Genomic DNA, 27,065 nt, shown 5'->3' with positions numbered 1-27,065 from the left:
GATAGGTGGTGGGGGGTGGCAAAAAAAGGAAAAAGTCCTCAGTAAGCCAAGATATGGTAGAAAGGAAGGGAATTCGCAGTTTTTTGGAAAGAAATGTGTGCAACAATGGGTTGGATTAGCCTCATCTGTTTGTTTCTCTTCTTTGTTGGATTTCTATGACAAAGATAGGTAATATAAAATATTTCTCCTGGAATGTTAATGGCCTGCGCACCAAACCAAGGGTAAACAAAATTATGCAATACCTGCAGGATACGGCGGCGCAGGTCATTATACTCCAGGAGATTCACTTAACGCATTTAGAAATGCTTGACTTGATTAAGAGAAATAGGTGGATAGACTTCGCAGTCTCAACTACCCAGACTACTAACACTAGAGGTGTTTCTATAATCTTCAAAAAAGGGGCTAAAGCCAGGCTGATATCTCAACTGGTGGACCCAGGTGGCAGATGGGCCATCGCATCTGTGGTAATAGCAGGTTCTCAAATTACAGTCCTGGGCTATTACGGTCCTAATCAGGATGACCCATCTACATTGGAGGCTATGTTCTCTCATCTGCTTTCCTTTCCAGAGCCAAACATCATTGCAGGCGATTTTAATATTGTACTGGACCCTGTGTTGGACAAATCTCCTAATAGTCGATCCTTAGTCTCATCTAAATCTAGGTCAGTGTTACATTCCGCAATGAAACTATATGGCTACCTGGACATATGGGGAGAAAGGTCCGGTCGTCAGCAAGGGGTGTCTTTCCGGAACTACAAATACAAGCACCAGTCAAGGATTGATTTCATCTTAATTAGTCTGAGGCTGGCTGAGCATGTTAGATCCATTAATTATCTACCAATACATCTTTCCGATCATTCTGCAGTAGTAATGGAACTAGCTCAAGGAACGGAGAGATCGCTCTCTAGATGGTCCTTTGATCGATCACTTCTTTCTTCTCCTGATGACATGGCATACCTCAATTTAGAGACACACAACTTTTTCTTGATTAACAACGACTCAGCAACTACGAGGATTATCTGGGATTCGTTTAAAGCGTTTTTGAGGGGGCTCATAACAGGGAAAGTATCATATAAATGGAAGCAGAATAAGGAGCAAATCTCTACCATTGAAAAAAGGATAATCAATCTCCAAAGACTCATTGATACCAGTACTGGGGCAGATGAGTCCATCATAGATAGTCAAGGAAAGGAAATGGCGACTCTGAAAGCCAGTTTAGGTTCAGTATTGAATCTCAGATTGCAGCAGAGATGGGAGGCAAGCAAGCTGGCCCATTTTGAGTATAGCGAGGGCGCAGGCAAACTACTTGCCTGGAAGACCAAAATAGACCAGGTCCGGAACAACATAGCCATCCTTAACGTGGGTAATTACTCTTTCTCATCAGATGTTGAAATCAGGAAGGCCTTTAGGGAATTCTTTGAATCTGTCTACAAGGAGGACATTGGAACTCGGCCAGAGGAGGTCGAGGATTGGCTAAGGCACGTTGATCTACCCTGTCTTACGCATGAACAGTCCCAATTCTTGGACAGTACCATCACTGAAGGAGAGGTTAGGGCCGCCATAAAAAGAAGCAAGAAGGGAAAGGCTGCAGGGCCCGATGGGCTACCTGCAGAAATCTATAGAATCTTAGAGGCCGAGATAGCCCCCTTTCTCACTAAGCTTTTTAATCAGATTCTCCTTGAAGGTCATACCCCTCCTTCATCATGGGACAATGCATCAATTACGCTCATTTTGAAACCTGGGAAACCTAAGGATGCCTGTGAATCATACAGGCCAATATCAATTTTAAATGTGGACTATAAGATCTTTACCACAGTATTGGCCTCTAGGTTGGCCCTGGTAGCCCCGTCAGTCTTTCATGCGGATCAAAATGGGTTTGTAAAGGGGCGACAGTTATACGAGTTGACGTATGACTTAATAGGGGCAATTGATATAGCGGTGTCACAGAACTTGCCCTTGACCGCTCTCACGCTGGACGCAACTAAGGCCTTCGACAGGGTCAATTGGGTTTACCTGTCGGGGGCCTTGGCCAAGTTCGGTATGGGTGAGGGATTCCGTCGTGCAGTTGGTCTGCTGTATGGTAGCCCAGTGGCGAGTCTACTGATCAATGGGGAGCTATCAGACCCTTTTTCTATAACCAGAGGGACACGGCAGGGTTGCCCGCTCCCCCCCTACTGTTTGACTTTTATATCGAGCCTCTCGCGCAACAACTGAGGAGAGAGATTGCCATCAGATCTTTTTGTCACAGAGGGTGGGAGAGGAAGGTAGCTCTATATGCCGATGACCTGCTTATCCTCACATCAGACGTAACTACGGCTCTCCCTGTAAAATTCGAAATTGCTCGGGGGTTTGGTCGGATATCAGGGTACCAGATTAATACATCAAAGACAGAGATGTTGGTTTGGAACGATGATGTGAGTGCATTGGAAGTACAGGCGGCGAATCAATGCGTTATTCGGGCCTAAACATAATAAAGGATCTCAATAAACTTGCTATAGTAAACCTCACAGCAGTTGCTAAAGAATGTAGGAAGTTAATGCAGTCATGGTTCCACCTTCAATTGTCCTTGATTGGGAGAGTAAACTTGATTAAAATGTCCATTTTCCCCAAAATCTCATTTCTTTTCAATACCATTCCCCTTTATTTTGATCAGACTTATATATCTAAATTACAGTCAGATATCACTTCTTTTATTTGGAACAAACAATTACCGAGAATAGCTTGGAAGAAGCTCAGAAGGCGATGGGAGAAGGGGGGCTTAGCAGCCCCATACTTAAAACTATATGCTTGGGCGTTTCAGCTGTCTCATACTCGAATGCTACTAAAAAGGCCTACTGACCATGGGGTAGGATTAATGTTTTCAGCCATGTTGGATGGAGAAGGTCTCAGCCAGTCGGGTTATCTATTTAAATTTGGCAACCCGAAATTTGTTAAAAAGATCAAACTGAAGCTCCTATATGGACTGGCAAAAATGTGGTGCGAGGTAACAAATTCAATCAAACAAGGGTATTTTAGCGATAAAACACCGCTTTGGGGGTTACCTGAAAGCCCAGCCTGGCTAGAAGACATCCTAGCCATGCCTTTAAAAGAGGCGGGCCTTAAAGTATGGGGAGACCTCTTCTACGAAGGGGATTTGCTTTTGTGGGAGCACCTCCAGAATAGGATAGGTCCAACTATTTCGAGGTTTAAATACCTACAAATGAGTAGCTGGACGTAGGCTTACAAAATTCCACCTTCAAAAAGAAACAGGCTCCCTCTTGAAGGGTATAGCCAATTAATAACCAACTTAGTGAGCTTTGGTCCGACTAAAAGCGAGATCTCACAATGGTATAAACTTCTACTTGAGGAATTGGATGGGGAATTTAAGTTACCAGTCCAGCTGTGGGGTGCCTTAACAACTGACCAGGACGTGCAAGAACTTTGGTCCACCTCATGTGAGCTCTTAAAGAGTATAGTAAAGCCTTAATGGCTATGCAGGAACCACCTCTATACCCTCCATAGGGCGTATTACTCTCCCCAAAGACTATCTAAATTTGCCATAAGTCATCCAGTGGCATGTGCAAGGTGTGGGCTGCAGGCAGCATCAGACATTCACATGTTTTTTGAATGCCCTCGGGTTGCTACATTTTGGGAAGCTATTGGTAATACTCTTACAGCGTCGTTGGGCTTCCCAGTTATCATTGATCTACCTTTAGTGATTTTTGGGATCCTGACAGGATCACAGAATGCAGCTAGAAGCCTAGTGTTCTATACGGTCCTCTTAGCAAGGAGGGAGATTGGCAGGAGGTGGAAGGACCCCCTACCTCCTTCCCACGGAGACTGGCTGGCATCTAGTCTACAGACGGCACGAATGGACCTAGCTAGGCCGGGGAATCAAAGTAAAGGAGCTTTTTGGCACATGCTTGTTTGGGCACAATAAAGATACCGTTTTATTTTTTTTTTATTTTTTCCCCGGGTCCAATGATTACACTACCATGGTGCCTATGTTTTGCCACGAGCACAGCAGTTATCCGGTCGTAGCCCGGCCCTGGCCCTGCTGTAGGCTTCCCCAATGGTAGCCAAGAATGAGACTAAGCTAGAGACAGCTGAGGGATGCTTGGTCCCCCTACTACGTTTGATCCCTTCCAGTTATAACACTGAGACAGCTGATTTATGGCTTGCTTTATATGGCTTTCTTATACCATGGTGGAAATGAGGACAGGAAAAAAAAGGGATGTAAGGGTTAAAAATACATACCCATTAGACCTATTCTTGATTATGCCATAAATACGCTCCGACTCCAGCAGGAGAACGGGAACATTAAGGTGAGTTGTCAAATTACGATTGTTACCTGAACAAACATGAATATAGACATTATTATTTTTGATTTGCTATGTTGAATATCAAGTTGTGTATTCCAAATTACTCCTCACCAAAATGGGCTACCGACTACTAACCTTCTTCCCATGTACTCAGTCTGTCATGGATATTCTATATGGATATTGAGGCGCGATTATATGTGGGAGCAGTCGACATTAGCATATTATTCCAAACATGAGGCAGATAAACTCTGTATAGTCTGGAGGGATGGAAAAGAGAACCCACCGAAAGGTAGTACACATAAGCAATGAATCAAAAGAAGGGGGCAGTCCCATCAATGGGTAAGATCATTTGTATTACAACTGTTTAAGATCCCCCAAGAAAAATTATTTTTATTTTTTTAACACAAAGGCCCCTAATTGTATTGCTGAGAGTAGAATCTCTCCATCTATATAGAGTAGGTAGCTAATCAGACTGGATTTAGAGAAAACAGCCTCCTCACTAATGACTTGCCTGCTTATCGAAGTTACAGTCTAATATCAAAAACAGAAAATTGCAATAACCTAATTGAATATTTAGTATACAGCATGAGAAAAGCTCTTAATTAGTGTGTACTAGCTCTATGCACATACCAATCGAGAGGCCACACTCTTACCTCTCTCAATTCAATTTGGTGGCCCACAAAAAACCTAATTGGGGATACCATCCAACTGAAATAAAGTTCCACATATCAGGTCCACAGAGCGAAAAACGATCTAATAGAGATAAAACATAACGCTCAGGGAGATATCCATGTCAGGTAGGAAAAGCCAGACATCGCAGGGGCTGCAGGCAAATACACATACAGGCAAGACGCCCAAGACCGGTTAGCAGAATGCAAGGCAGCACTCAAACAGGTACATAGAGTGGAGGATTGCCACCACAGACTATCCCAGAGTGTCAATCAACAGAGCCGTATCAGTAATCCTGTGGGACATGCCCCAGCCATTATGACTTTGTCACAGACTCATATCCCAGGGCATGGTTAAGTAGGTGAGGATCTGTATTGGAAAAAAGGTTTGCACCGGGTTCAGTGCACATATAAATCACGTAACGCACTCATAGATTTGGACCACAACTCACAATATTACTAAGGAGACATGTATATATGAAAAGATATATTTTGTCTTTTTATTATTTTGTTTCATATGATATTTTGTCAAGGATATAGATAGTCCATAAATCAGACACATTTTACATACATAAATAATTATCAAAGTGACATGTGCATTCAATAAGACAAAAGTTCATAGATACATAAGAATCTTAAAACACATATTTTCCAACCACCAGAAAAAAATTCATTAGTAAACCTTAATTATGATGGACATTTTTAAACAAACTGATAATATATTGTACATTCTCACCCTACAGAAATAAAGAAGAAGGTGTGAAAAGACAGAAAGATGGAACAAAGTATCCCTTAAGAATTAAGATGACCCGTCACAGATGTCAATAGACATCTGTGTAATCTTGAAAGCACTGGTTGCAGTTGTAAAAGGACCAACGCGTTTCGGCAAAAGCCTTCCTCAGGGCATACACTTCATACCAGTGGTTTAGCTGAAATACAAAACAAACATATATAACAATACAATTATGGTCCAAAAGTAATTGTGCTCTATAAAAAAAGCTAAAACATGTCGCCATAAGTGACGATCAGATATACTAGATAAAACTCAGTGAGATCTGCATACTCGATAAAGACAGGAGTCCTCAGGCATACTCCAAGTAAAGGCATGCATACATGCACGTAAGAGCATCATATGACTGGAGATATATTGCTAATTGTTATTTTTATCTCTATGGGTGTAGCCTCTAAATATAGCACGGCCCTTAATTTAAAAGGTCAATAACTACATACTTCACTGACAAGGATCCCAAAGGAAATGTCATGAACACATGATCTTAAATGATATCAATCCAATTTTTAATTCCCTAGTTTACCTGTGTCTCATGTTGGATTACCATAGGGATGTAAGGGTTAAAAATACATACCCATTAGACCTATTCTTGATTATGCCATAAATACGCTCCGACTCCAGCAGGAGAACGGGGACATTAAGGTGAGTCGTCAAATTACGATTGTTACCTGAACAAACATGAATATAGACATTATTATTTTTGATTTGCTATGTTGAATACCAAGTTGTGTATTCCAAATTACATATCACCAAAATGGGCTACCGACTACTAACCTTCTTCCCATGTACTCAGTCTGTCATGGATATTCTATATGGATATTGAGGCACAATTATTATTTTTGATTTTGAATTAGAAGTTGTGTATTCCAAATTACATATCACCAAAATGGGCTACCGACTACTAACCTTATCCTTCTCCTAAACAATAATGTTGACAAGTCGGAGATGATACCGAAACCAATGTTCGCGTACAAGGGCAACAAGAACTTAAAAGATCATGTTGTACATTCGCGTATGAAAACTATTGAAAACCCTAGACAATTGAGTATTATGGGAGCAGGTATGGTGGCAGGTACCTACAAATGCTCTAGTTGTAAATCTTGCACCTCTGCACTAGAAGGTCCCTCCTTAGCATTCAGTGGACGTACCATAACACCGACTAATTTGAATAACTGCAAAACAACAAATTTGATCTACCTTCTTATCTGTCCCTGTGGATCAGGTTATGTTGGTGAGACTAGTACATCCCTTAATGTAAGACTTACGGAGCACAGGTCGGCTATTAGAACTAAGAAGATATCAGCCCCTATGATCAGCCACTTTTTGGAGAAAAATCATTTGCCCGAAGATATAAGGTGGTATATATTAGAGAGAATTAATCCAAAAGAAGGCAAGTCGTCTGAAGCTATCAGGAAGTTAAGAGAGGTCTACTGGATTTTTGTCTTAGGGACCTCAGTTGCGGGCTTGAACTCAGAAATACCTTGGGAACAGGCAATTAAGTGAATAACAACTTTAGCTGCCCATCATATTGATACTATAAAGAGTGTGGGATCAGGTCACCTAGCAGACAGCAAGATTTACCTACATAAGAATAAATGATCCAGTTTTCCCTTATGCCCTATTTTTATTCTTCTGGGGTACGCATGGACTTTTTGGGCCTTGAAGATGTACACGTATAAACTATTTGTATTTAACTGCACATTAGATTGTTTATTCCGCTTTTTGGCCACTTACAATGTCACGCTTTTTATCCGGAAATTATGTGCCTCTAGGATACGTTACATTACATTTATACGCATGGGGTCTATATATATATATATAAACCATATAGGACAGTCATATAGCTCGTTATAAGACCTGATCAAAGGACGGACTATGTACGCTATAAGATTACTGGCCATCTTTGTGGACGCTTTCTGATCATGCCCTTTCAGGCTCAACGATATTCAAAGCACGAATTGCCCATTCCAACATGGTGCCTATCTTGAGATTGTTAAAACTAGATAGGCCGATGGAGTTCGTGATGTCATCCGTGGCGTATCCTATCACAATCATGACAACATGCCATAGAGTCCATGTGAGCATAGACAATATACCGTCCAGTAACGCGTGAAAATAGGTGGAGCACGTCGCGGCTTGCAATTATATCACGGTATTTAAACCTGAGCGTTCGCGCTTCGTGTCGCTGTAGTAGGAGTCATTTTTACTGGAGGGTCCAACCGAATAGACAATTACTTAAAAGCACTAGAGGTAAGATCGATCGACTACTATCCTTTTGGTTATATCTGCTTGTAGCTTAAATTGTGGCTATCTGTTTATTAAGAACATCTTTCTGAACGTTACGTTGTCCTTTTGTCAGATCGTTATCGTTTTGAGGTCCTGACAAGTCGTGCCATATCCCGGTTAGAGGACATATTTACTGAGATCTTTTATCAAGAAATTATATTGAAGAGAGGTAAGAGTTGGGCGTCTTGCCTGTATGTGTATTTGCCTAGCAGCCCCTGCGATGTCTGGCTTTTCCTACCTGACATGGATATCTCCCTGAGCGTTATGTTTTATCCCTATTAGATTGTTTTTCGCTCTGTGGACCTGATATGTCGAACTTTATTTTGGTTGGATGGTATCCCCACTGAGGTTTTTTGGGGGACACCAAATTGAATTGAGAGAGGTAAGAGTGTGGCCTCTCGATTGGTATGCGCATAGAGCTAGTACACACTAATTAAGAGCTTTTCTCATGCTGTATACTAAATATTCAATTAGGTTATTGCAATTTTCTGTTTTTGATATTAGACTGTAACTTCGATAAGCATGCGAGTCATTAGTGAGGAGGCTGTTTTCTCTAAATCCAGTCTGATTAGCTACCTACTCTATATAGATGGAGAAATTTTACTCTCAGCAATACAATTAGGGGCCTTTGTGTTCAAAAAATAAAAATAATTTTTCTTGGGGGATCTTAAACAGTTGTAATACAAATGAACTTACCCATTGATGGGACTGCCCCCTTCTTTTGATTCATTGCTTATGTGTACTACCTTTCGGTGGGTTCTCTTTTCCATCCCTCCAGACTATACAGAGTTTATCTGCCTCCTGTTTGGAATAATATGCGAAATTCAGATGCTAATGTCGACTGCTCCCACATATAATTGTGCCTCAATATCCATATAGAATATCCATGACAGACTGAGTACATGGGAAGAAGGTTAGTAGCCGGTAGCCCATTTTGGTGATATGTAATTTGGAATACACAACTTGGTATTCAACATAGCAAATCAAAAATAATAATGTCTATATTCATGTTTGTTCAGGTAACAATCGTAATTTGACGACTCACCTTAATGTCCCCGTTCTCCTGCTGGAGTCGGAGCGTATTTATGGCATAATCAAGAATAGGTCTAATGGGTATGTATTTTTAACCCTTACATCCCTATGGTAATCCAACATGAGACACAGGTAAACGAGGGAATTAAAAATTGGATTGATATCATTTAAGATCATGTGTTCATGACATTTACTTTGGGATCCTTGTCAGTGAAGTATGTAGTTATTGACCTTTTAAATTAAGGACCGTGCTATATTTAGAGGCTGCAGCCATAGAGATAAAAATACCAATTAGCAATATATCTCCAGTCATATGATGCTCTTACGTGCATGTATGCATGCCTTTACTTGGAGTATGCCTGAGGACTCCTGTCTTTATCGAGTATGCAGATCTCACTGAGTTTTATCTAGTATATCTGATCGTCACTTATGGCGACATGTTTTAACTTTTTGTATAGAGCACAATTACTTTTGGACTATAATTGTATTGTTATATATGTTTGTTTTGTATTTCAGCTAAACCACTGGTATGAAGTGTATGCCCTGAGGAAGGCTTTGGCCGAAACGCGTTGGTCCTTTTACAACTGCAGCCAGTGCTTGCAAGATTACACAGATGTCTATTGACATCTGTGACGGGTCATCTTAATTCTTTAGGGATACTTTGTTCCATCGTTCTGTCTTTTCACACCTTCTTCTTTATTTCTGAAGGGTGAGAATGTACAATATATTATCAGTTTGTTTAAAAATGTCCATCATAATTTAGGTATACTAATGGATTTTTTTCTGGTGGTTGGAAAATATGTGTTTTAAGATTCTTATGTATCTATGAACTTTTGTCTTATTGAATGCACATGTCACTTTGATAATTATTTATGTATGTAAAATTTGTGTGATTTATGGACTATCTATATCCTTGACAAAATATCATATGAAACAAAATAATGAAAAGACAAAATATATCTTTTCATATATACATGTCTCCTTAGTAATATTGTGAGTTGTGGTCCAAATCTATGAGTGCGTTACGTGTTTTATATGTGCACTGAACCCGGTGCAAACCTTTTTTCAAATACAGTGTTCTCCCTGTGAGGGTTGTATCCAAATATACAGGGGCCCCTTTTCTTTCCAAAAAAATAAGTTGGTGAGGATCACCATTTTCAGAGTAGCTACAATGACTCACTTCAGGTGGGAGAAGAGACACCGCTGAAGCAGACAGAGGACTTGCACCCTTATCACTTCGAGAAGTTACCCAAGCTCCATGTTTAAATGGGACAATGGCTGGAAGAGATGGACTTGATTAAAAACCTTGGGGTATTGGGATTACCAGTTCATCAGTTGGATTGGTTTAGTTGGTTTAAAATGTTGCGAGATGGGGAGGGGTGGTGGATGGAACTGAGAGAGAGGGAGAAGAGAGTTAAATCTATATTCCACCACTAGCAGCCATGTTTAGTGGGGACAGAGTAGAGACTCTGAAACCTTACATGCATTTCTTCACACAGTTAACATAACTTCATATAATGTAAGGGACTTCAACAACCCACTTAAGAGAAGATTCATTTTACAGGAGCTGGTACGGCTTCATATGGACATAGGACTTCTACAGGAGACCGATCTACTGCAAAAAAACCTGGCCACGAATGAGATCTAAATACTGCCAAGAAGCCCTTCTTAAAGATTCTATAATGTTAAACAATATAAGGGAATACATTGAACACAACATCACAGGGGACATCATTGGCAGCAACCCATTGGGATGCTCCGAAGGCTGTGATGCAGGGGTGCTTTATCGCAGAAGCGGCTAACATAAAGAAACTGAGGGAAGATCTACGACAAGTGATCCTGACTGACTGAAGGAACTGGAGGAAGACCACAAATCCAAGCACCCACAAAAAACTTGGCTTTAAATTCTCATGCCCCGGGGCCATCTCGGAACGCTTGAGATGGACAGAGGATCATATTTCTAAGCTATATTAGACAATAAATTCTATGAGCGAGGCGATAAACCGGGTAGGCTTCTTGCCAACTTTCTGCTAGCCAGGCAAACACGTAATACAGTTATAGAAGTCCAGTGGCCACATAGGCAACTTAACACGCTACACCAGGACAAGGTGGAGTGCTTTAGAGAATACTAAGCCACTCTATATACCCGGTAACTTACACCCTCAAAAGCAAGATAGAAGCACTTGGATGGGGTGACCCTTAACATGTTGTCCAGAGAAGAAAGAGATAACTTCAATAAACCCCTAGCTAAGGAAGAGATCCTAAAGGCGATTTCCAAGCAAGCAAAAGCCCCAGGCCAAGTGGCTTGGCTACATTATTTTATAAATGTTTTACCACAACTCTGCTATCCCTCTTACATAACGTTTTCAGGAATTGATAGGAGAGGGGCAAATGACACTTGCAATGGCAGAATCGATGATATTGCCTATACTGAAACAGGGCAAGGAACCCAGCAACTGTTTTTCATACCACACTATCTCCCTACTAAATGTCAACATAAAAATATTTACAAAAAAAATCACATGCCAGCATCTTCAGACTTCAATGGCTGCTCTCATCCTTTTAGATCAATCAGTACAGGATTCATCCTGGGATGCCAAGCAAGTGATAACACAGAGAAAGCCCTACACTTGCTAGATATTGGCAAAACAAGATCCAAACAGTCAGTTGTAGTCTCTCTGGATGCTGAAAAAGCATTTGACCAGATGGACCGGGACTTCCTGACTGAGGTCACACACCGGCTGGGATTTGGAGACACATTTATGAAATGGCTACTAGTCTGATATTAGGCCTCCATGGTCGCATCCGGATGAATGGGATGTTGTTGGGATGGCTACCAATCTCAAAGAGGACAAGACAGGGATGCCTGCTCTCCCCTCTATTATCCGTCTCAATTCTAGAGCTATTGTCCCAAAAGATCAGGGACTACTCCCAGATACAAGCTAATAGGTTTGGAATGCAAAATATTAAACTGAACATGTTTGCAGTTGATATCTTAGCCTCCCTCACTGAACTGAGTTACTCCATCCCTAAGTCTGTGAAGGAAATAGCAGATTATGTGACCATCTCGGGGTTCTGCTGGTCCGTGTCCCACTTTTAATACCTGGTCTGGCCTTGGCCCCCACACTGCTCAAAACCAAAAAGATAAACCTGCAAAGGCTAGTCAGTGAAAATTGACCTTAATAATTGGAAATTCAAATCCTTGTCCCTAATGGGAATGGTAGCGGCATTTAAAAATGTCAATATGCTCCAAGATTCTATATCTCTTCCAAACCCTTGGTTCTCTTGGTCCCTTAAGAATGCATTGAGAAATTGCAGTGCCTCTGCCAGACATATCTCTGGCAAGATAAAGTGTCAATGGTGGCTGGACGCTGGAGCTCTATTAACCCCAGAGAAAGAGGATTGGGGATTTCAAAACGCTGCTATTATTTCGCAGCAGTACACCTCTGATACTTATACCACTGGACATGTCAGAGTTGGGAAAGGGATGGTGCATGGTAGACCATACAACGACGGCTGGCCCTCTATAGGACGTACCATGGCATCGCAAGGCACAGAAAAATCCCACACTATATAAGTCCCCTATCACAAGAGTGACACTAAACGCTTGGATTAGATGGTCAGATCGGAAGAGTCTCACATCTTTCCCGTCACCATTTATTCCTCTGTAGGGGAGCACAACCGGAGAAAGTTACTGAATAACTACAGAGTGCCATACAAACTTTTTTCAATTTCATATTGACAAAATACAATGCCCACAGAAGCAAAATAGATCAAAAGACTATGGTGGCTTGTGGGGATGGAAACGCTTTCCGGAGGGGCGAGAGGAAAAATAAAAGACTTTGTGATACAATGAGTTCACCTGGCAGCAAAGGTTACAAGCATGATAAATCCTGAGTTATTCAAATAGTGATAGTGTTAGAATTGTCAAATTGACTGGATAAGAACTCAAACTTGAGAACTCCCTTGGGCATTCGCGCACTCTATAAATTCTATAATCAAATCAAATCAAATCAAACTCACAAAGAAGAGATAAGCTGCAATGAAATGGATACTAGAGATGCAGCACAGCTGAAATGGATTGACAACTGGGGAGTTTTGTTGGGGGGCCTCACAGGGAGTGGTTGGATGGGGTTGCTGTTGATGATAACCCTTCTGTATTGAACTAGAAAACATGTTGAAATGTCAATAAAAATGTTTTCAACCTTAAAAAGAATTAGGAGTCATTTGTAAAAAACTGTTTTATGGTTGCAGACCCTGTGATTCACATAATCATTTTTTTCGTGAGCAGAAAACTCCTTTCTCTAATGTACAAAACTTATTTTGTAAACCAAAAAACTTTTTCAGACTCGTAAAATAGGCTCCACGACCCATACCTAATCGCAATTTGGAAGGGCCACGAAAGGATCAGTCCTACAAAACTGTGATTTGGTATCCTATATATCAATGGTTTGTGACCAGAATTCTGGTTGCAAACCATTGTCCAGATATTGACTCCTCAAAGGAGGTGGTGACTGATAAGCAAAAGGGTAAGGGGTCCCTTTAAGAACCAGGGCAGCAGTCTCAGGTGGAGCAGGCAGATGTCCAAAGAACCACTGATCCCCAAGTTCCCCTACAAGTTTTCCAAAATGGAAAGCTTTTTTAAAAAAAACAAAAAAACTGCAGCACCAGTTCTTTTTAGGAACGCAGACTGCATTAAAAATATCTTTTCCATTAAGGATTTAATTCACAGGAATGTTGGTCTGCCGTTCCTTGCCGTTCACTATCCCTGTGATTGTAGCCAATCACAGGATATAACATATTGCAGGTCATTCTGGGACCCTTATGGTTATTTTGTGAACTAACCTATTAGTACATCGGTCAGTTCACAAAATCAGATTTTATTTGCAAAAAGTTTGTTTTTGACCACTTTTTTGAAAATGTAATCTATGTACATCAGGCTCTCGGTTCTCTATTGAAGCTAAAAAGCAAAGATGGAAGTCAGATTCCATTACTTTTATAATCCATGATCCACAACCCTTGGACTTTACCATCCCCAGTTTGGCACTTATGTGCCTTCAAGCCCACAATGATGTCCTGTAATGCCATTAGCCTCCAGTGAGATTTTCTCGTGATCCTAAGACGTTTACATTGTTGCTTATTCAGTGGCAATTTAATTTTCTATTTAAACCCAGTACATTAACTCATGATGAAAAAGTTACCTTTATTTAAATAAATGGGAATGCTGTCAATTGGAATAATCCATTAGTGGAATGTAATGATTCACTTCTGTGTAATTTTTCTGTTTTCTGCGAGTAAATGTGGATGTTGTTTGCTAGAAAATCACATGCTCTTTCTTTATAATGAGTTGCTAAATTTAAAACAGGCCCATCAAGATTTTATCAGTTACATAACCAACTTTAATCATTTGGTCATTGAGACTGGTTGCCTCAATGAGCAAGGATTTACTCTATTTTATCAAGGTCTACTAAATAAATTGAAGGATTTAATAGCGAAGGCTATTAATTACCCTACAAAGGTCATAGAGCACATAGATTAAGGCAGCGCAGTAGGATCTGTGTTTAGCTGAGCGTCATTCTGAGAAAAGTAAGATCATGGCTAAAGCATTTGTTACCTCACCAACCAACAAAAAGAATAAAAGTTTAGACAGGCCATATAATGGATGACAAAAACCTTTTCAGCAATAATTCACTTGCCTGCACCTATTTCTGCAAATGCTGTGCAAAGTTTTCAAGGCTTTGCCAATATTTGTAGAATATTCCTTCTTCAATTTTCTGCGATAAGCCCATTATCAAACTTCTTCGTAAGGGCACACCCTTCATCTGGTCCAAAGAAGCTGATCAAGCCTGTAACGTATTTAAGAACCACTTTTCTTGTGTAGCTCTTTTGCAACACCCACATGTTGAACTTTATGTTATTCCATTTATTGTTGAGAACAATGCCAAGGGAGGAGCTTTGACCCAAATGAATCCAACAATTAGACCAGTGCATAAATTGTAATATTTGTCCCCAGACATTATCCCCATCAGAAATGAACTACATTATTACAGACAACAAATGCATGGCAATTAAGAGATCTTTTTAAGGATGGAGACATTATTTATTTGGAGACAAAAATACAGTAGAAGTATTTGCTGACGATATAAATGTGCAGTTTATAACATCCTGTAGGGTTCTGACTCCTGGATTGCTGAGATGGGCATTTTTCTTTTGTGATGAATGATAAACCAGGTTCCTGAGATGGTAATGCTGATGCCTTATGTAGATGCAGTTAAACTGAAAAAAGAACAACACTGTATTAATTTTGCCAGCTGAAACCCAGAATAACAATTCCTTAGCTTCAATCAATGTTCACACCTTTCTAATCAAAGTATGCATAGAATTATCTTCTACTGAAAAATAAGTTTGGTTCAGAGAAGTGAGAAAGAGGAGTTGTTATACGAAGGAAAAATTTTGTATTTACCTTGAGTGCAATTAAGACAACATGCTAGAAATTGACTTCATGGCTTTAAGGCTGCTGGGCATCAAATAGAGGATATTCAGACACTGGTCAAATTGAATGGTTAATTGGCGGCAAATTACAATAGAGAAGTAGGTAAAAAAGTTGATGTCCATTATGTGTACAGTCCTTAGTACATTAAAAAAAGCACACATTAGTGAGAAATGACAGGATGTATTTTGCTAGAGCATTCTCTGTCTTAATGTGGCTATTAAGTTCACCTGAAGTCAAGATTCTGGTACTTAAGTAGTAGCATGTCTTCACAAACAATTTTCAATTCTGAGACAAATTGATTGCTCTGTCTAGGAGATTTGATACTACTGCAATCTAAATAGAAGAAACTACCCCCGGTGTGCATTAAGGGGCTGCTTACGATGTCGGTCAGAAACCTTACGGCCGACACCACCTCGAAATCAGGACTGACTGACTAACAGTCGGCTGTTCCGCCCAAACGTTTACGATGCGACTTAACACTTTTCAGTCAGATTCCCATTGTTTCCTATGGGAGCTTGTGTTCTTCCCGACACCCGGCTGTAACACAGGCTCCTAGGGGGAAATGGTGTGTGTGAGGAAAACCCTGCACCCTGTCTTAGGCACCCCATGGTGCCTGTCACACAGTGCACAGTTTTACAGGTGGTTCCCTTAGGAACCCCCTCAGCCACAAACCGGAGGCCTCAGGAAGAAGGAGGTCCTGCCAGGGGCCCCCAAAGTCAGTTTCCGATAGCCTTTTTGTATCGGACAGGCTGACTCAGATAGGCTGGTGGAAATTGACATCGTAATCCCGAGGTCGGAAACTCTGTCCATAAGGCTGTATGATGCGGTTCCAACCGACGCGGATACTCTGAGAGCCAGTCAGAACTGATTTGGAATGACTGCACAGTTTAACTTTCAACTACGGACATCAACAATCGGTTGGTCGGAATGTAAACTGACTGAGTCAGTCGGAAGGGTTCCGATACGGTCTAGAAGAATCCTACTATTGGACGGAGCATTTTCCGACTGACATTATAATCGGCCCCTAAGTTAAGTGTTCAAATAATTGATAGTGTGTTAATGTAACTTCAGTGCAATTGAAACTGTCAGAATACAATAAAGTCTCTTCACCCTCTATCCTTCTTGAACAATTCCACATAACATCCTGACAGACCGGCTTTAGTATGGAATGTAGGAGCACAGCATTATTTTCAGGGAACCAGAGGGTATGTTCAAATGGGGATACCGCCTCCAGAATGTCCCTTTCAGCAATGTTCTGGTGCCGCTATGCCTTTCTCCTTATTTACAAAGTGGCGTTAAACCCCTTTTTGTGGCTTAAAGCCACCTTGTAAATACGGACCCTTTACACACATTACTTAGCATGAAAGGGGCGTGCAATGAGTGTTGCTGTGGGCGTTCCACCGTAATACAAATTGCTTTTGGTTGCCTCCACAGATTTACATGGAGGTGTAAATCTGAGGCAGCGCTAAAAACTAACAACATGCAAGAGGAGGCGTTAGAATGGCAAAACGAGGAGGAATATTTTTATTTCTCCTCGTTTTTGCTTTCTCTATATGTGCTGCAATGGACATCATCATGCACATAAACAATCATTAATGGCGTTTTGCTCTTTGTATGTGTACTGCAAATGCCATTAATGATTGTTTATGTGCATGAAGATGTCCCTTCCTGCACATAAGTATTCATTAAATAATGAAATTTTGCTACTTCTATGTGTGGTACAGAATGCAGCAAATATAGAAGTAACAAATCACCATTATGGATTGTTTATGTGCAGGAAGGGACACTATCCTGCACATAAATAATCATTCCCTGAAACACGGATACCCATGTAGTACGGTGCAAGAGGGCCTGTGATGGCACTGGGCAGCTACATTTAGAGCCAACACTAGGGAAAACACACGGTTGCGTCGTATTGCTGTAAATATGTCCCATCTCTACATTTTGAAAATGTTGGAGCATGGCGCTGCCAAATTTGGCTCACCTTCACTCTCCGACCTTTCATTTGAGTTAAATACATCAGCAATATGGATCGCATTTTGTACAGCAGATCTGCCATTTATTAGTGCAAAGGAGGACATGCAACTATGGTTATGCTGAATGTGCTCCATGGTTAGGGAAGAAATCCCCAAATGTTTGTTCTTGCTCAACAGCAGTATGCTACTCTGCTGCCCTCCATTCTCAAGCAGGCTCAAAAAGGTAGAGGCACAGTCCTTTTGATGCAAATGTATGCTGTCCAATGGATGTTTTTGGTGGAGCGCCCCTAACGAAAAGGTATGGTAATGTAACCAACACGTCACAACTGTCTACTCAATGAAATTATGGGGTCTATTACGATGTCGGTCGGGCGGATCGCTATCCCCCACATGGCAGTGGCAATCCAGCCATTTACCCCCGCCATATTATGATGGCCGGGATACCGCGGCAGACGGGAAGACCGTCCGCCACTTTTCCACCCGGTTGACGAGTCGACCGGGCGGAAAAGGGTTGAATATGGTGGCGGTGTCTGCTAGACACCGCCATCCATATTACAATGGCTGCAGGGAACCAGCCTTTCCGTGGTGGCACCGCCGCCACTGAAAAGCATGCGGATTTTGCAGTTGGGGACCCGTTGCTGGCCCCCAGGGTGTTGGGGGGTCAGGGGAACATGAGGGGTACCTATGGTACCCCACTGCGTTTGCATGCACAGATGCCTTTTTTGCATTGCGGCAGGAGTTACTGACAGCACCTCCCGAAGCAATGCAAAAAATGCGGGATGTGCCCGCCAGTGTGGCGGGTGCATCCAAATTGTGCATGTCGGACCACCGCACATGTTGCGGGCGGTCCCCTCTCCCGGTGCGATCCACTCACCATCTTAATAGATCCTCATGTCTAGTGGAGTGGGAGGGCATGGTGTCATATCAGGAGGCCCAGTGGAAAAATGCTGATTCCACATCTTCTACAGAGTTTGAAGAGGCAGTCGCATGGGAAAACTGCTAAATGTATGGCGAAAGCAGACTTTAACTTTATGGCAAGCTGGACTGGCCCAAGTACTGTTAACCCCAGCTCACTAACAGATACTTTAGGTGATGATTCCTCACCTGGCCCCAGGTGAAGTAGGCAGTTGGATGTTGATGATATCTTCAATCAGCTGGAAGGAGGGGCCCTTGTAATCAAGAGTTGGAAGAGTCTGAAAATGACTACTTACTTCAGGTAGGCTGTGGTACTCTGTCAAGCAAATTACTCAGGCAGTAGCTCTATTGATACAGGGCAACACTGCAGCTCTTCTTTCTGAGTTCATGGTCATAATTATTCCTACCTTGGTGAAAGAGAAAAGTCTATGCCCCTGAACACAACTATCTCTGCCACACTGGTATGCAACTCCTCCCTGGATTGCAGCGAAATTCTTGAATAACTTAATGATCAAGGTGAACAGTAATTATAGTTTAGGCTTTCAGGCATTATTCAAATTATGTGGGCTCCCACCAATCAAATATTGCAATGCCACTGCATGATGCGCTCACGTTGGTGCCATGGAAACCCTGAGCCTTTCCAGAAATGGGACCATGGACCCTGATACAAATGTTTATTTCACCTAGAGAGGAGGTGACAACTCTTGCAGATGTAAGTTAGACAGAAAGAGAAGCTCAGAAGACTCAGATAAAGTGGTTAACTTAAAATATAATGGGCCTTGATACCGCCCACCCACAATAACATTTTAACCCTTTACAGCCTAAATCATTGCGTTGGTGCATTTCACAAAGAGCCGGATCCTGGGGGCAAATTTACTAACATTTGATGCAGGGCAATGCAGCAAGACAACTGGCTGTGCTCCACCATGTGGAGAGTGCAGGAATTTGCAATATTTACTAAGAAATTGTGCATTCCTGCTCTCTCTCTTGTTTTTGTGTAGAAAGGGAAAACTTCCTGCACAAAAAACAATCCTCTGAGGCTAATTCCTCTTTCTATGTGTGCTGCAGAACATATTTCTCCTTGTTACACCCCCCCCCGAGAAGGCAAACCATTTGATGCATTAACAGGTTTATTGTTATTAGTAAACCCCAATGACGATCCCTGCTGGATATGATGTACTTTCTGGATTGCTTATCTAATGGTTCACTGATAGAATATCGATTCCCAAAACATCCCCTTGCACAAATATTGATGCAAAAATATCGATATCAAAAATATCGACATCCTTTATTTAAAATTGTAAGTACAAAAATATTGAAAGAAAAATATTGATGTAAAAAATATACATGTAGAAAATATCGATTTTTTAAATTAAATAAAAAATCATGTTAAATATATTAAATAATACAATTTACTTAAAAAAATCATTTAAATTTAATATACATTTTAACAAATATAAAAAACGAAATTTAATTTACAAAAATATTTTAACATACATATATAAAATGTAATATATATATATATATTTCCTTTAAAACAATGAATAATCTATTATTTTAATTAATTTTATAATTTTATAAACAGAACAATTTACAAATACATATATATATATATATATATATATATATATATATATATATATATATATATATATATATGCAGCAAAAGTCGACAGCATGTAGAGTAGAAGGACGACAGCGGACCCAAATTTTCAAGGTGTAATTAGTTTATTGTGCCAATCCCCCGCACCTCCGCAATGATGCCTTTCGAGCCCCCTTGGCCCTTGATCACATGACACGCTATGGAGTGATGTCAAACTATTTAAAGTGACAGTGCACAATACTGAAGCATAGACGTCATCATAGACATGGAAGTTGTATAATGCAAGATATAAGTCGTATTACATTCTTTTTAAAGAAACAAATGTTGTTTTAAAAATTATGTAATAAATATGTACAAGATAAATAATAACCTTGTATAAAAACAGGATAAATAAAATCAAGAATTGCTGCTAAAATAGCAAATTCAACGAATTCATATGATATCCTGTGTACACCCTGTTGTTTCCAGACATAACTGTAAAATACATGTTTAAAGATAAAAACCATAGTGTTTTATCTATACAGCAAATAGGATGTATTTGTATACCGACTTTTACTACTTCATATCGCATATCAACCCTGTTTGGTAGAAAGTCGATACTGCTATCAGTGAAGTGCAAATTGTGCTAATTTTTTAAAGTGCAAATGAACCTGTGCTAAAAGTGCCCAAAATTAGTGTGCCAAATATGCAATATTGTATCTGTCATCAGACCGCAAGTACATATCTTAAAATCAATAGTGTTATTTAAATATAAGGGGAAATAATTTTCAGTTATCCTAAAAGACCCCACATACTGAACATCAAGAATATTACATATGCCAATTGTATTAAAAAGGAGGGCCAAATGATTAAATATCCAATCTTTAAAGGCATGTATAGAAATCCTCACTCGCATTCAGACCTGCTGGATGTTTACTATCTAAATTCAGGATATAGTGAGTTTCTAATCTGCGGAGGATTCCCTCTCTATTGCCACCTCTTCTTAAGGGCAAGACTGCATCCATTACATAAAACTGTAACAGATTCAAATCTCTTTTGTGGCAGTCATTAAAATGCCTGGCAACATGATATGCTTCGTCATAGTTGGTGATGGCCCTCATGTGCTGGAGTACCCGTTTGTAAACTGGAAGCTTGGTGCTCCCTACATATCTGAGGGCAAATGGGCACTCCAGCACATATGTGGCATACTCAGTTTTGCATGTGAGATATTTGGAAATAGGAATTCGTTTCTCAAAAAAGGGTGTGGAGTATGATGTTGTATTAACTCCATGTTTGCATGCTTTGCATGTGGTACATTTAAAAAAGCCCGTACGTGAACTGAGCCAGTTAGTCTTAGCCAAGACCTCTGGACTGCTACTCACAAGACTATTTTGCATGGAGCTTGCCTTCCTATAAGTAATGGTGGATGAGCTGTGTGAACCCATTTTAAGAATGGGGTCATTTTGAATCAAAGCCCAATGCTTGCACATAATATTTCGAATTGATTGGTATTGTTTGTTATAAGTGACAATGAGTCTGATGGAATCAGAATCTGATGCAGGTTGGCTTACTTGTCTCATGGCTTTAGTAGTAAGAGCCTCAGCTCTAGAAAGAGTTTTAGTGCGTTTCTTGGCTGCTGTAATAGTTTTGTCTGAATAGCCTCTCGCCAGGAAACGCATACGGCAGGCTGATTGTGCTTCTACAACATCCTCTTCTCTACTACAAATTTGTTTAATACGTAGCATCTCCCCATAGGGGATGCTATGAATCAAGTGTTTAGGATGATGACTATCAGCGTGTAGCAATGTGTTGCCTGCTGTGGCCTTACGATGCAATTTAATTTGAATTACATTGTTGGAGATGAAAATCTCTACGTCTAGAAAGTTCACTGAGTTTTTTCTCATATTTGAGGTAAACTTTAAATTCAATGAGTTATTGTTAAGTTCCTCAATGAATGAGCGTGCCAAATTTCTCTCTCCTTTCCAGATCATAAATAGGTCATCTATGTATCTGTGTAAGCACACCACATGGTTGCGTATGGTTCCAGCGTGTTGGACTCCGAGAACCTGCTTCTCCCACAGTCCCATATGCAGACAGGCATAACTGGGGGAGAAGCAGGATCCCATTGCCACTCCTCTTGTTTGTTGAAAGCACATCTGCTGAAACATAAAAAAGTTGTTTTGTAAGCATATCTCTATCATGCCTATCAACATCTTGTTGTGTGCAAAACAATGTAGCGGCCGCTTATCCAAAAAATGTTGCACTGCCTGGAGACCATCTGAATGATTTATACTGGTGTATAAAGATGTCACGTCTAGCGTAATCAGTATAAAATCATCTTGCCAAGTTATGCCTTCTAATTTCCGAAGGAAATCTCCTGTATCTTGTACAAAGGTGGGCAAATTATTTACATGCTCTTGCAGGAAAAAGTCGATGTATTTGGAAGTATTTTCCAAGAGACTTTTACAGGCAGAAATAATCGGTCTGCCTGGTGGCCGTGATGGATGTTTATGTATCTTTGGTATGAAATATATGCATGGAATGACTGGATGCACATTTTTTAAGAATTTAAATTCATCCGTGCTCAGCAACCCCAAGCCTTTCCAAGCCAATAGCTTTAGGTAGAAGTTATTCCAGGATGACTTGACCACAGACAAATCTACTCTTTTGTAACACTCCTTATCATTTAGATGTTGCCATGCTTCCTCTAAATACATAACTCTAGGCCAAATAATTATGTTCCCTCCTTTGTCTGATTGACGAATAATCACAATTCTATTAACTTGCAATTTTTTAATCAATTCATGTACAAACGGTCCTGGTTAGAGTATTTATGCTTACACCTTGCCACCTTATATTGCAACTTTTTGATATCCGCTGTTACTAGTTCGTGGTAATAGTCAATGTTGTCTTTAACCATTACAGGACAAAAGGTTGATTTTGCCTTAAAGTTAGTAAGTGCAGCTCCTGGTTGATGTCTTTGGCTGTCATTTGAGTGCTCTCACTTTGCAATCCGACCAAATCCATTCTCAAATCCATGTCCCCAGCTGTCAGGATATTTGAACTGCTGGCCTGTCCAACACTGTATCTTGTTGTTTTTTCTTTAGGTTGCTTGGATGCAAAGAATTTTTTCAGTTTTATTTTTCGAATATATTGAAAAATGTCCACCCTGGTCTGGGCATACCGAAAGTTACTTGTTGGACAATATGACAGCCCCAAGGAAAGAATTTGCGTTTCTGCTGTACTTAATTCAATTGTTGATAAATTGATTACGGACATATTATCAGTTGCAGAATTTATAGTGGCTTGGGTTTGCGTTTCCAATTGTTGTTGTTTTTCTTTTCGGTTTTTCCTTGCGCTGTTGCATTTCCTCCGTTGGTGGCGTTTGTAGTTTTTGATACGCCTGGTTTGGGCTGCCTGGGTCGCAGTGTGTCGAGACGGTCCCGCCTCATGCAATCTATTTCCTGAGCCAGGGTATACCGACGAAACCCCAAATTTCCACTGGAGCCTGCCAGGTCATTGTCAGAACCACTCTCAGGAACAGAACTGTAGTCAGAAAGGGATGTGGACAATTCCGCCCTATATACATATATATATATATATAGGTAGTTATAGTTAGGACCTAGTTTCCATAGGAATAACTTTGGCGCTGGTGGACGAATCTTCATGAATTTCTCCAAGAAAATGGCCTGCTCGGTTCCAGTTTGGGGGTGATTCATCAAGTGGGGGCTGAGAGATAAAAGGGGGTCCCAAAACATGTTTTCCCCATGCAATTTTCCAGTGGGACCTTTAGCTAGAGCTACAGCCCGAACCGCTGACCGGAATTACACAAAATTTGGCAGAGAGCTAGAGTTCTGTTTGCAGATTGTGTTTTTTATTAAATGGTGTAAATCTGTTCAGTAGTTTCTGAGAAAATTGCAAGTAAAATCATAGCGATATCTAGAGACGGAGTTCAGCACGTGTACAGAAATCTGTTCAATTACGAGCGCGAGCTTCATGCTGATTGCCTGTGAACTGTCTGTCAACACTCGAAACCAAGAAGTGTTGACGCCCATCTTGTGCCTCGCTAGAACTGAGTCACAAGAAAACGGCAAAACAAAGTTGAGAAATAAGGGAAGGGGGTAGGCTAGAAACATTCTGACCCTCTAGGCTTGCTCAGGGGGTCGTACATGGATGTTTATGCTCTATTTTTTTTTTTAATCGTGGCGTACGCGTATGGAAATACGTACAATTACGAGCAAGAGCTGCATGCTGATTGGTTGTCAATACTCCAAAACTGGAAATGTTGGCAGCCATCTTGTTTGTCTCGAGAGCCGAGTCACAAGAAAACAGTAAAACAAAGTTGAGAAATAAGGAAAGGGGGCAGGGTAGAAACATTTTGACCCTATAGTCTTGGTCAGGGGGGTGGTACGTGGATCTTCAGGCTCAATTTTTATTTAAAAAAAAATAAAAAATGGTGGGGTACTCGTGCAGTACTTGTACATGGTGGAAAAGGTGGAAAAAAAATAGAAGTCCGTTTTGTTCATTAGGTCCCGGGGAGGGCAAATTACAGGGGCAATTTTTAGAGCGCTATTTCTATGACAGTATGTAAAACTTTCCGTTTTTTTTCCTGCATCAGTTGTACTCTCTACACATGTGCAGCCTTGTTTGCAAGTGCACTTTTTTTCTTTTTCTTCAAGTTCGCCAAGCAAACCTCTTCTGATTTTAGGTATTAAATTTGCCGCTTTCTTTTGCGGGGTCATGTGTGTCATCCGGTGCTATACTTTTGTAATATATTAATAAACATATTGTATGTATATTTATTTGAAATGTAGTGTTGAGGCGCCAAACGTTGATTACATACTCCGTCGAACCGCCATTTTAGTAGTTTTCCTCCGTTATTTTCATTATATCTGTTACTTTCATTTTACCCTGCGCATATTTTCTCTGTGATCGATGAGATTTCGTGCCACAGATACCACGGTGTTTGTCCTTGGCCTCCGATCTTATCAGACTTGGTCACACGTATACCTGGAAACTAATTTGAAGGACGTAAGGCACAGGCATTAAAACACGTGTTGGTCAACAAAAAATATTATTAAAATTATGCATTTATCATGTGTGGTAAATGCATACTAGTTGTTAAAGCATGTGTTGAAAAGCGATATGCGTGCTAATGGTTTTGTGGTGACGATCACGCGTGCTTATGAACCGGGTCTGGGCGTGGTGGAGTCTAGGGTACCAGGTGGAGGGGCATGCAGCTGCACTCATACAATATAGAAGTAATATAGGATTTTTAAAACTTAAAAAAAATATTCCATAATTATCCTAGATTAAGTCTTCTGTTAGTATGTTCATTAAATACATGAATATATGTTTTTAAACAATTAAAAACATTTGCGTCTTTTTTGTACGGGGCGCCGTACATGATGTCACACGGAAGCTTTGATGCGACGTGTAACGTCAAAGGGTATTCGTAGCGTATGCTGAGAATGATTAGCAGTACAAACTATGGTGTGATCACTCTCTCACTGTCAAATGAGAGCACAGGGCGCGCTATGAGAATGGTTAGAAGTGGTCACTCATTGGAGATCCAATTCAGATGTGTGGCTTATCCACAGTATCATAACGTTATTTTTTAACCTGGTTAAGTTTGAGGTTTGCATGAAATACTATGCTATAGGCAGATATGGATGTTTAGGGAGCGCTTATCTGCATGAAGCTTGGTTATTACCATTTACATATAGGTGTCTGAGGGAGGGAAAAGAAGTCTATGTGAATGGCGAGGATTGCACAATAGTACCAGATCACTCCTTAATTTGTAGACACATACAATTGCATGGCTGTTGTATACAAGATGCGCCTAATTTGGACTGAGTTTTGAAAGGAAGTCCGACACCTGCTATCATAACAACGTTCAGTTTACTGGAAACGGGAGTTATTTACTTTGAAATAATGGAGATTGTTGTGCAATGTTTGCAGGCATCGCTTACATGATTACGGTAACTGAGCGTGTGGTTTGATTAAAAAAAAGTTGTGTTAACTCCTCTGCATGGGAAGCTGGATGTTTCCATCTGGCTGTCGATTTCGACCTTAAAAGCAGAGTCAACCAAATGAGACATGTAAGAGCGCTATTGTTTTAAAAAGAGGTCGCTCTTATATCCGGTACAGAAACATTTGTCCCTTATGTAGCAAACACCCGCACAGAAGTGCATGATTTATTAAATACAGACGTGCTCTTGAATTTTGGGGAGTTAATTTAGAGTATCTTTAATGTGTCCTTGACTATGGGGTTACCTTATTTTTTTTAAAGTTAGAAGCAGTGGCCTTGTGACTTCTGTAGAAAGTATATTTGGTGTCTTTTTAGGATTTTTTCATTAGATTTTTTCCAGCATCTTTGGTGGATTGCGCTTAATACTTGCATTAGTTGCCGGTGTGCTTTTATTCATTTGTTTACATAAATATGGATGCACATCCTGCAGCAGACGATAAAATGTCCCGGCTGTTGCTGCTTCGCAACCGAATGATTAGTTATTACGGAGCGCTGCCTTTGGCTACATTGAGTGCAGTTTATGGATTATCGTTTCGATTTTCCTTTTTCACATGCGTTCAACCTGTGTTCCATTGCCTGAGCTGTGATTTCGACTGGGCCCTGGATTTGTGTCTCTGCAGTATGGTGTCTGCCAACGTGGATTATGACCAGCTGATGAGCCCCTTAGTGGTTCATGACGTGCTCTGTTCTGGCGGCAGGATTATGGCCTTAGCAGCGACACATGAAATAATGGGACATTGGGATGCTTTTGCAGCAGCGCTTGAGTTCTTGGAACGCAGTTACATTGAAGATGACCCGAGTTTTCCTCCGATGGTGATAGAGTCTCCGGTCATTGAGGAACATGTATGTTCATTCCCACTATTGAATTGGATGGCTGAAATGTTTTCAGATGAGAACAATGACTTCCTGTTGGTGGCTGTTGCTACATACTGTGCTTACAAGCTGTTGGATTAAGACTCTTTGGTTTTTCTACGTATTCTTTATTATTTAGT

Source organism: Lissotriton helveticus, chromosome 6, assembly GCF_964261635.1.
Source record: "Lissotriton helveticus chromosome 6, aLisHel1.1, whole genome shotgun sequence".
In the NCBI taxonomy this organism is placed as follows: domain Eukaryota; kingdom Metazoa; phylum Chordata; class Amphibia; order Caudata; family Salamandridae; genus Lissotriton; species Lissotriton helveticus.
Note: the sequence above shows the minus strand (reverse complement) of the source record.